We start from the raw sequence: 15,753 nt of genomic DNA on the forward strand, positions 1-15,753 counted from the left end.
GCCTTCAGATGTCTTCTAAAAGTCAGATAGTTGTTTATTTGCTTGACATCTGATTGGAGGGCTTTCCACAGGGTGGGTGCCACTACCGATAAGGCCCTCTGCTTGGTTCTCTGTAACCTCACTTCTCGCAGTGAGGGAACCGCCAGAAGGCCCTCGGAGCTGGACCTCAATGTCTGGGCTGAAGATAGCATAGCTGCCAAGTACCCTGTTTTCCCTGGGAAACTCCCGTTTTTACTTACCTTTTCTCAGTGGTCCCCCGTATCACTTCGTCTCCTGTTTTTCTCCGTTATTTTCTCCTGCCGGCGGCCTGATTTGCCCTTCTATGGGCACAAAAAATGGCTGCCGCCGGCTTCAAAAGTCACATCTACGCATGACCAGAAGTGCATGGACGCGACTTCTGGTGTCAGCGGCGGCCATTTTTGGTGCTCATAGATGGGTGGGTCGACACCGGAAGTTGCGTGAACACACTTCCGGTCATGCGCAGAAGCTACTTTTGAAGCCGGCGGCGGCCATTTTTTGTGCCCCTAGAAGGGCAAAGCGACACCGGAAGTTACGTCGACGCAACTTCCGGTGTCACACGGCTGCCGGTCCCGGATTCTGCAGTCCGGGACTTGGAAGGTAAGAGATAGTAACTGATAGGGCATCATTTATCTTAGTGTGTTCATCTCTAGTAAACTAGGTTTTGCGCAATTTTGTAGGGCTTGAAAAACCTCTCAAGCCTGATAGGAAGGCAAAAGAATGAAATAAATAAGTGTGTTTGCCACAGATAACAACTAACAACACTCACACTATCTTCAATTCTCTCCATAATGATGGACCATCTCTGGTTATGTGTGTTGAGTTCCCATCCTCTGCTGTCAGCTCATGATGACCCAAGCTTCCCTTTACAATTTCCTGTGATTCAGGGGGCTGACTCAAGAGCAACAAGCCACATATTTGTTTTGTGCAAAAATCAATGCAGAGATTGCATTGGCCCTCGGCAACATTTGACACCTGCTCCCCACAGCCCAGCACTGCCTTGCCAAAGCTGAGCAAGTGAGGTGCTGGACCTTGGGAAGTGCAGGCTCTGATAGGGTCTTAGAGTCCTCCCCCTCCTTCTCAACAACCCTCAGCCATAATTCACATTTTCAGTACAGATTTCACACTGTCAGTGATTTCCTATGTGGGTAAACAATATTTACATTTTTTAATGGAATGCTGTCAGCAAGACTATAGGAAATGAGGACAACTGAAACATCAGACTCTTGAACTGAATTATCATGCTTTGAGGGTTTTAGATGGCGCACTTTTTCTTTCTGATTAATTTATATGTGATTTCCAAGCGCCGTGCTTCCTTCGGGGATCATGTTCTCCTTGCACTTTTTGGGTAAAGCAATTTTCGTGACAACAGCTTGAGTTATAGTCATGGAAGGGAGGGGATTATGGGCTTCCATTACACAAGACATGGTTTTATTCTGAAAGTTCAGGAGACTATATGCAATCAGAATGACCACCAAAACACTCAGTTTCCATTAAGCAAGAATATCTTCATCCTCATCAAAGCAGAATTTCAATGATTCCGTTCTTTGTCATGGAAAAGGGTTATAAATAGCCCCTTAAGGTTTAGCCTGGCAGAATTAATTGTGTACATTGATTAAACATTCTCCTTTGAAACTAATGGTCCTTAAGTAGTACTTGCATTTTAGTTTAAAGTATGTTTAAATTACACTAATAGAATGATTTCAGTCATCCAGTCCCAGCCTCTAAAGCAACAGGCTTTGTACTCACCCTAATTGTAAAGCACATTTGAAGCACATTCATTCCCTCAAAGAATTCTGGGTACTGTAGTTTTTGAAGAGTTGCTGGGAATTGAAATTCAATGATATATTGAAATATCGTCCAAAACCAGTTTGAAGTCCACCTCATGATATCAGTTTCATAATTTTTGACCTGGAAATATTGTTGTTGTTGTTTAGTTGTTTAGTTGTGTCCGACTCTTCGTGACCCCATGGACCATAGCACGCCAGGCACTCCTGTCTTGCACTGCCTCCCGCAGTTTGGTCAAACTCATGTTCGTAGCTTTGAGAACACTGTCCAACCATCTCATCCTCTGTCGTCCCCTTCATCCCCTGTAAATATATCATGAATCGTGTGTGTGTGTGTGTGTGTTATGCAAAAATCACAATGTGGGGGGAAACGTGGGGGGAAGGTCTCTCATTTCAGACATCATATCACAATATTTAGCTAGTGATATATCACAATGTTGAAGACCAGATATCACCCAGTCCTAATTGGAACATGCTATGGCAATTAGGACACGTTGTTTTAGAGGGGGCATTAAGCACTGCACATTCAGTGGCCCGTGGCTTTCAGCACTGGATCCCAACCCTCTGAAAACCAGTGCTCCATCACAAAAGATGAGCCATTTGAAGCATCTTGCTTGCAACAAATAGGTTCTAAGCAAGAATTCACAATGCCAGTTAGTAGCGACCACCTGGTATACCATTCAAGGAGTCGATTGCTTTTTATGTAAAAGATTGCACCACCACAGTGTATTATCGGGTTGGTATTTTCAAATAAGACTTTTGTGGTTTTTTGACATAACAACTGCACTCAGTTCAAGGGGCTGCAAATGAAGGTTTGAACAATACTGTATACATAAGGATCTAATCCGTGTTTTTTGGGGGGGAGGCTGGCGAGGTGAGCATAAAAGGCAGCTTGTTAAGCAAGTGTGCACACAGTGTATCACTACTGCAGGAAAGCGTTTCACATCCTGAGATAAAGGTTGAGTTTTATCTCTGTTGGAAGTGATCAGGGAACTGGAAGAGATACAAAGCTATGAAAGGTAAATTCACGAGTCTTCAAAGTGCCTGGCGAAAGGCATTGCACTGTCTACAAAAAGCTGTCTGCTTACATCAAAGAAGATAAAATCTAAAACAGCACCATGAATAAGAACAGAGTTATAACTCAGGGTGGCCTTCAGCAACATTTGATGCCCCCACCTCCAGCCCCCACACTTCCTTCCCAAAGTTAGGGAAGGAGGCCCTGGGCTTTGGGAAGGAGATGTGACAGGGTCCTAGAGACCTCCAGTCTCCTTTCCCAAAGCCTTGTTAGTGCTTTCCTCCCTTATCTAGCTTTTTTGAAAGGCGGCATGGGTGTGTGTGTCAAATTTTGGCCTCACTCCCCCCCCAGCCCTTTTTAGGGTGGGGTGTTAATTCCCCCCCCCATGTATTAAAGAAGAATGTCAAGGGGAAACAAACTGTCTTGCTGCACCCTGTTTACATCTAACCCTTCTGGGGCCCAATGATAAGATCTTTATAACTTCCACTGAAGAGGACAAATTTACCCTCATTTACTTGTGTGTTTTGTTTTTTTATGGCTCAGTCTATCTACTCTATAATAACATCTGCCAGTGCCCATGATCAGTAACTCTTGTCATGTACAAAATCCCATGGGAATTGAGGTGATGTTGAGAATTGAGGTGACATTGATGCTGAAATCCAGCAATGCCTGAGCTTTGCAATTGTGGCTTTCTCCCGATTGAAGTGCAGGGTGTTTGAGGACCGGGTCATTCGCAGGGAAACCAAAGTGCTTGTTTACAAAGCTATTGTACTACCAACCTTACCATATGCTTGTGAAACATGGACCACTTATAAACGCCATCTCCAACTCCTTGAAAGATTCCATCAACGGTGTCTCCGAAATTTTTTACAGATCACTTGGGAAGACAGAGAACTAATATCAGTGTACTGGAAGAAGCAAAGATGACCAGTGTTGAAGCAATGATTCTTCAACATCAACTTCGTTGGACTGGTCATGTTGTGCGGATGCCTGATGATCGTCTTCCAAAGCAACTACTCCAAAGCAACTTAAAAATGGAAAGCGTAATGCTGGTGGTCAACAAAAGAGGTTTAAAGACTGTCTCAAGGCAAATCTTAAAACATGTAGTATAAACACTGACAACTGGGAAACACTGGCCTGCGAGCGCTCCAGTTGGAGAACAGCCTTTACCAAAGATGTCATGGGCTTTGAAGAAACTCGATCTCAGGACGCAAGGGAGAAATGTGCTAAGAGGAAGGCATGCTTGGCAAATCCACATCATGATCAACTCCCACCTGGAAACCAATGTCCCCACTGTGGAAGGACGTGTGGATCCAGAATTGGCCTCCACAGTCACCTACGGACTCCCTGTTAAAACTGTGTTCATGGAAGACAATCTTACCTGGCTGCGAGTGATCTCCAAAGAAGAAGAAGGGTAGAAATCTCAAGACACTCACGGCCAAGGCTTTGTTTTTAGAACAGTGTTTTTCTTACTGGATTCCACATTTCAGAATTATCTAGGTAATTGGCCTTTCAAAAGAAAAGAAAGGATACTAGCTTCCGAATCAAATCAGATGTTCTTAAAGTCTATCTTGGCAAGACAAAAGGCTTAAAACCAAACAAAGCGGGGGGGGGGGAATTCCCTGGTTCAAAGGAGATTTAAAACAACGTGCTAGAACAGGAGCCTTAATGGAACAGGAGATGAGAGGTTCTTATTAGACTAATTATTAGATGCATCACATAAGATAGTTTATTATACTCTCACACAATTTCCCTCTAGAATCCTCTGTGGGGGGTTTTTTGGGGGGGTGGGGCTGAGTCAAGAGCAACAAAGCATATATTTGTTGCGGGGGGGGGGAGGTTAAGCAAAAATTGTGACATCAATGCAGAGATCCATTAGGCATTAATCCCTATTTGATGTGGGTAGTTTTAATTTTGTTGTGTTTTAGAAAAAACACAAGATAAGCCTCTGGGACCAAGGCCATCCCAGAAAGCCGGGGAAAGTCAAGGGAGTCTTAAAGCACCATCTGGGTGGCTGTCATGAGGATAGCTTTCTTCCAAAGACAAAACAAGCTAGGGCAAGTGAGCAGCAGCCGCAGTCCACTTGGCATTGCCGGAGGAAGTTCTTTGCTTCAGCTGCATTCAGAAGAGGCAGCTGGTTTTTAACCAGGACCCAAGCTATCCCACTGTCTTTTTTTAAAAAGGGGGGGAAAAACTCTTTTAAAAAGTAAGTGAAAATATTATGGGGGAAAGTTGAGGAGCGTGAGCTCAACTGTTTCCTGCTTGACTGGATGGCCCTTGTGGTCTCTTCCAACTCTATGATTCTATGATTCCTCAGATGCCTAAGCCATTAGGTAAAGGTAAAGTGACCCCTGACCATTAGGTCCAGTCGTGACCGACTCTGGGGTTGTGCGCTCATCTCGCATTATTGGCCGAGGGAGCCGGTGTATAGCTTCCAGGTCATGTGGCCAGCATGACAAAGCCACTTCTGGCAAACCAGAGCAGCGCACGGAAATGCCATTTACCTTCCCGCTGTAGCGGTTCCTATTTATCTACTTGCATTTTGACGTGCTTTCGAACTGCTAGGTTGGCAGGAGCTGGGACCAAGCAACGGGAGCTCACCCCGTCACAGGGATTCGAACCGCCGACCTTCTGATCAGCAAGCCCTAGGCTCAGTGGTTTAACCACAGCACCACCTGAGATGATCTAATGCAGTGCAAAGGGTTGCAGAAAGAAGGGGAAATTGTGTGCCCCTTTTCTCATGCAGAATCCCAGGATCCCAGTCCTGGTGTATATATTGCTCCAGATGAATGATAATTTTACAACAATGTAAACAGCAATTGGATTTTGAATAGCCAAAAATCCCAGCCCTGTTTTGATATTGGATGTTTGGCTGCTTTTTAAACCTTGTGAAATGTTTTTAATAGTGGCATCTAAACTTGAACAAACCAATATTCAAGGGCTGATTATAGACCGGTACTCACTCTTGCATGCTAGCAATATTGAATATGAACCTATGCTATGGAAACCTCTGCGCCCTAAACAGAGTCCATTTAAAAGCAGAATAGGTTTAAGAGAAGCAGATACCATGTTCCATTTCAGTCATGGTGAACCAATAAATTCCCCTGGTTGCCACTCTGGTTATATTCTATGCTGGTTATATTCTATTCTATAACAATGTGGGAAGCTAAATTACATATTTTTATGTGAAGAGATGTTAGTGAAATGAAGCTCTTCTTCAGAACACAAACCAGGAACAAAAATAACCATCGTTCCATACCTGGAAAGAAAGAGAATGGAATGCAAGCTGCCTTGAGACCCATCAGGAGATTGCCAGTAGGGAGCCATACTGGCTGCAGTGTGACGATAGCCTTACATTTTTATGTATATAGGAAGATGTAAGGATACCAGTAGTTATCATGCTAGGACTGAGGAAATCAGCTCTGAAGCTCACTGGATGATCTTGAACCAATCATGACCTTTCAGCCTAACTTACCTCACAAGTCTGTTGTGAAGACAAAATCGAGGTGGGTGGATTTTGGAGGAAAGATGGAGACATAAATGTAGTAAGTTAATAAAGCTTTCATGATGAGAAAGGAACCTTTTTCTACTGCCAGACAATCATTTGAACCAGCGCATCGTCTTTTGAGTGCACCAAGTCTTTTCATCACCACAATCAGAGGCCAGAATGAACCACTTCCCCTTCCTTTATACCTGAGGTATACAGTAAATGATTGGGATTCCAGGTCAAAAATCTTCATGAAGTCCTGGCAGGCTTGAGGCCTGGAGCCTTTCTGTTTAGGCTAGGGGTAGGCAACCTAAGGCCCATGGGCCACAAGCAGCCCATGGGGGTCGTTTAATTGGCCCACAAGCCTCCCACTAACCGAGCCGTCCACTTGGCGAGTCCCCTCGCTCTGCGCTAAACCAGCATGGCGCGGGGATTTGCTTCCGCAGTGCCGGAAATTGCGTCTGCGCATGCTCAGATGCTGAAAATTACACCTGTGCAGATGCAGACACCGGAAATCGTGTCTGCGCAGATGTCGGAAATTGCGGCCGCGCGCACTCACACGCACACTTGATCCGACCCACGGACGGATCTCCGCTGGAGTGAACCGGCCCAGGCGAGGTAAATCTTGCCGACCCCTGGTATAGGCTAAAGGCAATTCACTAGTAATATATGACCCACATTTCCCTGGCTTTGGTGCCACATTTCCCTGGCTTTGTTGCATGCCTGGGAATGCAAATTTGCTAAAGGAGAATGCTGAGCAGCTGTCAATAGATGGCTCAGCAGGTCATAAATTTTAGAAGGAAGCCTTGGCTGCCCACTTACTGTGTGAGAAATAGCCTTATTTCTGCTTCTTTTCCCCCTATAGCTAACTGCCAAAAAAAAAAAAACCCCTACCCATTAGCAATGACCATCGACTAATGCATTATCTCCTTAGAAGAACTCCAAGCAAATTACTGGCTTTTTCATTCCTAAGGAGACAGGAATGATGTAGTGTTGATTCTCCAGGCAGAAGTTTATGCATTTTCTGCAAAATGAAATAGAAGAGGGTGGGGAGGCTGAGAGATCTTTGTAGCGTACTCTCACACTGACAATATGGCTTCCTGTTAATAGGGCTATAAATAAAGCTTCTCCTCTTCCCACCCCCTCCGCAAATTTTCATACTTGCTTGCATTTCATACTCTTATCAGGACAGATCTAAATTGCTGTTAGCTAATGATGTGCAGTAATTAAATCCAGCTATCCGGAGCTGGCCTGTGTAGATTGCAAACATCCCCAAAACAGTTGATATTTGCAGAAGCAGCTGCCATGGAGACACAACAAAATCATATCCCGAAGTTTCCCTCCCACCTACCCACCCAAAGGTTGTTTATATTAAACTCCATAACTACTTTCTAGATTACAATTAGCACAACAGACTTGCCATACTCTTCCTTGTGGTCACATTCCACTGAGGTTGATTCCTGGCAAGGTTACAATTTAAATAAAGGCCAATGTTGTCATAAGGCAAGGTACCCTAGAACTGGCCTTTATACTGGTTACTTGTTTATAAAGTCACCTCCCAAACCCTCCAAGCATGCCTTTTTTCCAGCGATTTACAGAAGCCATCCCGGTTTGATCTCGGAATGTCCCACTTTTCCTTCGGACTTTACATCTGTTTTCATCAGAGAAATGTTGGAGGGTAGGATCTCCAAGTTGAGGTAAGAGAGGCAACCACAAATGTATATATTTAATTTTATTCATTTGTTGGTCTTGCATTTATACCCTACCTTTCTTCTGTCTTGGGGTGACACTTGCGCAACATGGCTTCCTTCCTCTCCTCTCCACACCCCTAAAATTGGTTCAGGGGGGATTGGAATGACCCTCAGAACACTCTGTGGGGGGGGGGACAACCCTATTCTATGGGGACAGCCCTATTTACAGTAATCAGATGGCAACAATATTCCAGGCAGATGCAACCAACTGAGTTCCTGTTTAATATGCATGCTTGCAAATGCCTGTATGCCATGTGGTTATTGGTCCAGAGGGTCTTGCAAACCCTTATTTGCTAACCCTGAGGCTATTTTGCTATAGCAACATTCCCAAGTCCCTGATTGCCTTTGCTTATATTGATGACCACCATGATTGATGAAATAAGGCTTTCCCAGTTATGATAGCGGCATCATCAGCCCCACGCTCTAACCAACTGAGCTATCCAGGCTCTATGTGCCATATGTGACACAACTTTTTTTTATGGTGGAATTCCAAGCAACTTGGCGACCCTAGAACCTAGTAACTACTCATACAACAGCATTGTTTCCTAATGAATCTATCGCTCGTACTGGGTTTGTCACACAACCATTTTTTAAATAATGGCATTTTATGAAAATTACTAGATGATGGAGAATGTTTTGTATATATGCACATGCAAGCTAACTCCCACCTATTCTCCTTCACTGCTGCATTGCTGTACCATCTTATTTCACTTTGGACAATCACCCTCCAGTTATACACACATACCCTATAATACAAATTAGAATACACATGGCGCCCATATGCATTGAAAATTTGTTTTTCACAACTATACATTGAAGCAGCAATAGGACATTCTGTTCCCTCTACCAACCTGATTAGCAATATCATAAGGTGATGGTAAACATAATTGGTTTCTTTGTTTGCTTGCAGTCCACCTGACTGGGTTGCCCCAGCCACTCTGGGTGGCTTCCAACAAATTGAAACAGAGTAAGATAGTAAGACAGTTATGTCTTCTTTTTGGATACTACCAGCAGGGTCCTGCTCCAGTTCAGACATCTGATGCCAACCTCCATTGGCAAATATGCCAAGCTGAACAATTATTTTTGTAAACCTGTATTGGGGTGGGGAACAGGGAGACACAGGTCTGATTCTGAATCTAGTTTGCTGGCATTTTTAACAGTGCTATAACACCAGGAGTCATTTCCATTCCAGACTGTTGTTTAACCCCCTTTTCCCGCTAGGGACAGGATGAACAGTTATTAGTGTTACAAGAGCTCCACCTGCATTCGGTGTCAGGGACAACGAAAAGCTTTATGAAACAGGCGAGGATTTTCGCAGCCCAAATGCATGCATCCGCTCTTGGATTTGTGGCTTGAGGTGATAAATAGGAAGATGGGAAGGGTCTCTGAACCAAGTCAGGACATTTTGCTCACCTGGCCTTGTTTTGCCTATTTTGATTAGAAATTGCTCTCCAAGGTCCTAAGCAGGGGGCTTTTTCCTCACCTACCAAGCAGAGATGCCAGAGATAGAACTTGCTTTTCATGTTTGCTTTTATTAGTATTTCTAATTACTATTTAGGCTGTTGTTTGCAAGCCACTTAGAGGTTTGTTTGTTTTAATTGAGTAAGCAGTAGGTACCTTTTGCCAAGAAAAAAAGTGTAATGTAAGGAGGGGAGAGGACAAGCTATGCCAGAGTTCAGCAAAACTTTGCGTGATCAGTGTGAATTGGCTTCTTTTAGATGAGAAAGGAGACGCATGAAAGCGCTTAGTTTGCCCAATTTTCCAGACTGACAAAAAGGCAGCGCTATAATTTAAAGGTCTATAAAGCTCAGAAGCTCGCACATTCATTAGAGGAGCTTGCAATTTAAATAGTCAAGTCCTAACTTATTTTCTAGGAACAATGCATCAAATTGGTCTCTGCGAGAAAAAGTTGCAAGAGCCTATCATCTTTTGGAAGCGGTTTCATGTCCGTTTACCTAGGAGCAAGTCCCATTGAACTCATGGGGCTTACATCTGATTAGACATGGATAGGTTTGCCTTTTGTGCTTTCAAAATAGATCAAATTTATAATAAAGTTATAAATATAACACTATTTGATTAATAAATTGAAAATATCAATTTTATGCGGATCTCTAAGAAACAGTAGCCAGTTTTGCATCTTTGCTGTCATATTCTTGTTCAGCACCACAGAATCTATAAGAAATGGCTACTTTTATCTCAGAGGCATGACTTTTGTCAAAAAATTGTTCTGCGGAGTTATGATAATAATTCAATTTCTACTTAGTTCCCAGGAACTGGTAGTTAGAAGCAGTTCTTCTCTTCTGGAGGTAAGTAGAGGTACACATACCCCTAAACATTTTGTGAATCTAAGTTTGGCCTCATTGAGGGGCAGTATTTCAATATGAGTAGGAAAATGAGAGTACCGCTAAATATTTTTTCTAGGAAAAAAAGCACTGGTTAGAAGAATTCTTGTCACACCCACTACTCAGAATCTTCCACCTGAGGCAACTGCCCTACTATACCTAATGATAGGGATTGCCCTCCTCAAAATATTCCCCAAATACCCTATGGGAATAGTGATTTGCCAGGGACAATAGCCAGAAAAAATAAATAGGAATAGCCAAAGTATTTCATGGAACCTCTTCTGTTTACTACAATGTTTGGTTCCTCCATTCTTGACCATGAAGAAGAAAATATCCCCAATTCTTAAAATGCACTTATTTCCCATCCTTAGAGCACCCAAGGACACCAGAGAGGGTGGAGCAGGACAACTGCTCCCATGTTTTCTCAAGACCCTTCCCCCCCTGAAGCTATTGGCCATTTTCAGAAATAAGGTTGAGAATTGGAAGGATCCTAGCTCATGCCATGACTCATACTCCCCATCCTTGTGTTGAAGTGTCAGGCATACCATGAGATGGCTCTGGGCCCACAAAAGATTTCACCCAGGAGGTGATAGTATGCTCCTTTGATACCGGACACCAAAGGCTGACGTCATGCCATTCCACTGCCTGCCTGAAACTACATTTCTTCACCTGCCCCCAGATTCCTGCTGCCAACTCTAGTTTATTTGGGAGGCCAGGCAGCAAAGATATCAAAAGCTATCCAAACATTCTCTCAGAATGCCAGTCCAGTGTTACTGGCACCAGTCCTCTGAGATCTTCTTCCACCACCAACTTGCTTATAATTCAAAGTGTTTCCTGCTAATACTTGGGCAATGTCTGCATTGCTGGAGTCCTGCTGGCCTGGTATGGGAGGAAGGTAGAGTGCACTATTTAAATCAGGAATGGATTGAAGGGTGTAAGAAAAACACGTAGACCTATATTAGATTAAGGTCTGGTTAAGTACAACAAGAAGTCCCCCTCCCCATTTTTGTAACGTACACAAGATCTTTGTTGTTGTTGTTGTTCTGTTTTCTACATCTTGTTTCTTCTTATTATTTGTGTCTTCTCTTGCTCTGTGCTGCTCTCTGGGGTTTCAGGTAGGAGTCTTTCGAAGCCCTACCTGGAAATGCTAGGGATGGAAGCTGAGACCTTGAATTGTAGTCACTGAGCCACAGTGCTTCCTATATGCCCTTCCAACTTGGTCTTTCACTTCAGGGGAAAGTCTCAGGGAGAGCTCTGTAGGCTCCTAACCAGCAGGAAGGCCTAAACTTGGATAAAACCTAGTCCAGTGATTGACAACCTTTTGAGCTTGGTGTGTCAAAATTCGCCAAAAAACTGAGCATAACTTGGGTGGTGTGTCACTTCGAGAAAAAAACCATAATTTCACGATATTTATAGTTTAAATGACAAAAATGTATAATTGTAATATATAACTGTATTTAATAAACCAAAAACTAATTATTTAACCAAACCAAACCAAAAAAACCCCCTATTTATCACAAAGTGCCCAGAGTTGTTGAGCTTTTTGGGGGGAGCTGCTGACCAAAGTTTTGGAGGTTTTTTTGGGGGGTGCAAAAGTTGCTTTGCTTTTTTTGGGGGGGGGGTGCCCCAAAGCTGCTGCACTTTTGGGGGGGAGAGAACAGAAATAAATGATGAATAATACATTTGCTGGAACTAACACGCAGCACCGACATAGTCTGCCAAAGTGCCAAAAAAAACCAGCGCAGAACGGGTTAAAAAACGAACAACGAATGCTGTTACACCAATAGTCTGCTAAAGCACCAGAAAAAACAGCACAGAAAGGGTTAAAAAACCAATCTTTGGCTCCCAACAACAACAACAGCGTGAATGGGCCAATGGGGTGTGTGCCAGCAGTGAGGGCTCTGTGTGTCACGTCTGACACGCGTGTCATTGGTTCACCGTCACTGACCTATTCAATGAAACAGTGAGTGTGAGATGGCCAGGTCTGAAGGCATCATAGCACAAGTGTGCTCGGAACTGCCCGGCAGCATTGGTCTGCCACAACAGCTGTTGGTAGAAAGATCATGTTGCTTCTCCCATGGGGAACAAGCATTTGAAACTTGCCCACATGAACTCAGCCAGGGATTGTTTGGCATGAATTAAAAGCAGCAGGTGCCTAGATGAAAGGACTTTTAAAACAGTTACAGCCTTTGCTATCACCAGCAGCCACAAACAATCCTGCTGTAACAAATCATTAAAGGGGTAGGGGATCTGTGGTCCTCCAGATGTTGGTGGAGTAGTTGTTCTATCATCCTGAACCATGCTGGAGCCCCATAACATCTGGAGCAAGTGCTCTGGCACTGAACTACAGCCTCAACCCGTTAATGTTACAAATGCCTATGTGGAGCCTGAACTCCGCAGTCGAGATTCCACACATGGCATATTCCAGCCTTTGACAATCTTCCAAAGGTTTTAGACTCCAACCCCCATCGGTCCCAGCCAACATAGCCAACAATCAGGGGTGATGGGAGTTGCAGTCCTAGGTCTTTTGACTCTGCCGTGTTTGTAGCATTGACATTTCAACAATTGTTTTGACAAATGTGTGCTTATTAGAAAAGCCTTTTGCAGTCAAATGCTCTGCCACATTTCATAGATGGTGGATCGTAAGTATGCAAGGGTATTTTTGGGAAATATGAGATTTTAAAAAGATGTTTAAAATGAGTATACCAAAAAAACAAACCCTGAAGCATTTTTGTTAAGGATTATAGGGACAGAAATCCCCCCCCAAAAAAAATATGTTAAAGTTGTTTATATTATGCAGCAGCTACGTAGGATTGTATATACACAGAAATGGAAGGAAGACGTTTTTACCAAAGATGAATGGATAATGGACTATGCAGAACTGGCAAAATGAACAGCAAAATTAAGAGGATCTAATGATGAGTGCTTTATGGAAGAAAGGGTGCCTTTTTCGAACTACTGTACTTAAGAAATATTATTGTATGAACTCATGAGCAGGATTTGAGCCATGAGCAACAGAAATAATTAGATTATTATATTCTGATTATGATTTAATAGATGGAAGATAGGGTGCAGCAGAAGGGGAGAAATAACAACTCCATTGAAAATGGGGTGGGAAGATGACAAAAATAAAAGATGTGATTGTATTTTGATTGTTAAAAATATTGAAACTTAATGAAAAATAATTGAGAGGGGAAAGAAATGCCTTTTGCAAATGCTCATTTGGAAGAGAACTGTATCCTTCTCAACAGACAACCTTCTGACTTTGATTACTGGATCAAATCTGAGGTTGTCATCTCTGAGCACATCAACATGGCCCACACTAGGCAATACTTCACTGACGATGAGATGCATTATCTAACATCCAGACATTGCAACATAGTAAACAGAGAAATTACATGGTACCCCTAGCTGATAAACAAGCTAAGAAGGCAGGATTTGTGTTGGAACATGCCAGCAAACATGTGGTAAGATAGCATTTTCTAAAACATTCCATGGATAACAGATTTGCCACAGTGACCTAGAGGAGTCTACTTCTCATTGTTAGCATGGCTCTGTTTACGAAGCGTCTGGTCACGAATTTAAAATCTTGGCTTATGGGTATTTCATAACACAGAATTATTGTCTGACTACATTCATTATCAGGATTTTACATCTTTACTGAAAACACTCAGTTATTGGGGTTGCTGTCTCCACTATTCTTTCAATCATTGATCTGTGGCTGTAGATTAGGGTTTCCCAAACTTGGGTTTCCAGCAGTTTTTGGACTACAGTTCCCATCATCCTTAGCAAGCAGGACCGGTGATCAGGGATGATGGGAATTGTAGTCCAAAAAGAACTGGGGACCCAAGTTTGGGAAACCCTGCTGTAGATCAAGGGCCTTCAGCTTTTCAAGATCAAAGCCTCCAACCATTTCTTCTATAGCAGGGGTAGAGAGCATGGTGACCTCTGGATCTTTTGGATTACAACTCCTCTAATTCCTGAAAATTGAGCATGTTGCCTGGGGCTGGTGAGAGTTGTACGTCACAATGTCTTGAGGGCACTGTGTTGGCTATCCCTGTTCTATACGAGCCTGCCACTCTGCTTCCCAATCCTATCCCAGTGCTGGGAATAATACATATTTGCTCCACTCTTCAGAGAACTCGAACACTGCACATGCCATTCATTTCAATGATGCTTCTCCTGCTACTTGAGAATGAATGAATGGCCTAATTTACGCAGTCCTTAATGATGTGCCAGTGTGGTGCTAGCCTGTTGTGCAAAGCAAAGAGATAGGGCTGGGGGCTTTATTTCTCTAGATTCTTGCATGGTATGTTTATTGATGGTGAGGAAAGGCTATTTCCTAATAGTCAATACAGTGGTACCTCCGGTTGCGGACAGGATCCGTTCCAGAGTTCCGATTGGATCCTGAGGTTTCTGCAATGTGACGACTGCTTCTGCGCATGCGTGCGGGGCGAAACCCGGTAAAATACTTCCGGGTTTGCTGTGCATGCCTCCTGAAGTTTACGTAACCAGAGGGTTACGTAAAGAGAGGTTCGACTGTAATGGCCCATCATGGTAGTTTGGTTAGGGAAAAAAGCTTGAGGTGAAATTAATTACTGCCTTTCATAGAATCACAGAATTGTAGATTTGGGAGGGACAATGGTTATCTATCCCAATGCCGATATATTTTGCCCAACACAGGGCTCGAACTCATGACTCAGAATTAATTTCTGAGAAACAGGACCAGCTTTGAAGATATGAAGGACAGGTGTTGTTTTAGGATTCGTGTAGGGTGCCTGTATTTTTGCTAGTCTCCCATGTAGATTTACAAAAAACATATACAAGTCTTCAATCATCTATTCTTCCAAGGAAACATCTTCTCCAAATCTGGCTTGCAATTCCCTATTTCCAAGGAGCAGGAAACAGTCACGCACAGAGAATATCCTGAACATTTGTTAACTAGGACAACAACAAACTTATTCTAGTTTGATGTCCTAGCTAATAAAAACAAGTGTTAGCCAGTTCATTTCTTGCCAGCTTTGTAGCGATGCTGTGTTTTTGACGCACATACTAATAGTCCATTGCCAGCTTTCAGTTGATGTGTAACTGTGGAAATAAGCCTCGCTGACCACATTTGATGGGATCATTCACCACTTTCTTATTATGATCTCTTCTCAAACCTGGCATGACAGAGCACATGTGTATCGCAACACAGCTAATTATTTAGAAATTGGATACACCAGGTAAAAACAGTGTGTCAACAAACCCAGAGGCTTCTTATACAGGCGAATCCTGGGTCTCTGAAAAAGACAAAGTGGGGAGCCTTCAAGAAAACAGAAGGAATACCAAAACAGAGTCAGAGAGCAAATGG

This window comes from Zootoca vivipara, chromosome 3 (assembly GCF_963506605.1).
Source record: "Zootoca vivipara chromosome 3, rZooViv1.1, whole genome shotgun sequence".
NCBI classification, from domain to species: domain Eukaryota; kingdom Metazoa; phylum Chordata; class Lepidosauria; order Squamata; family Lacertidae; genus Zootoca; species Zootoca vivipara.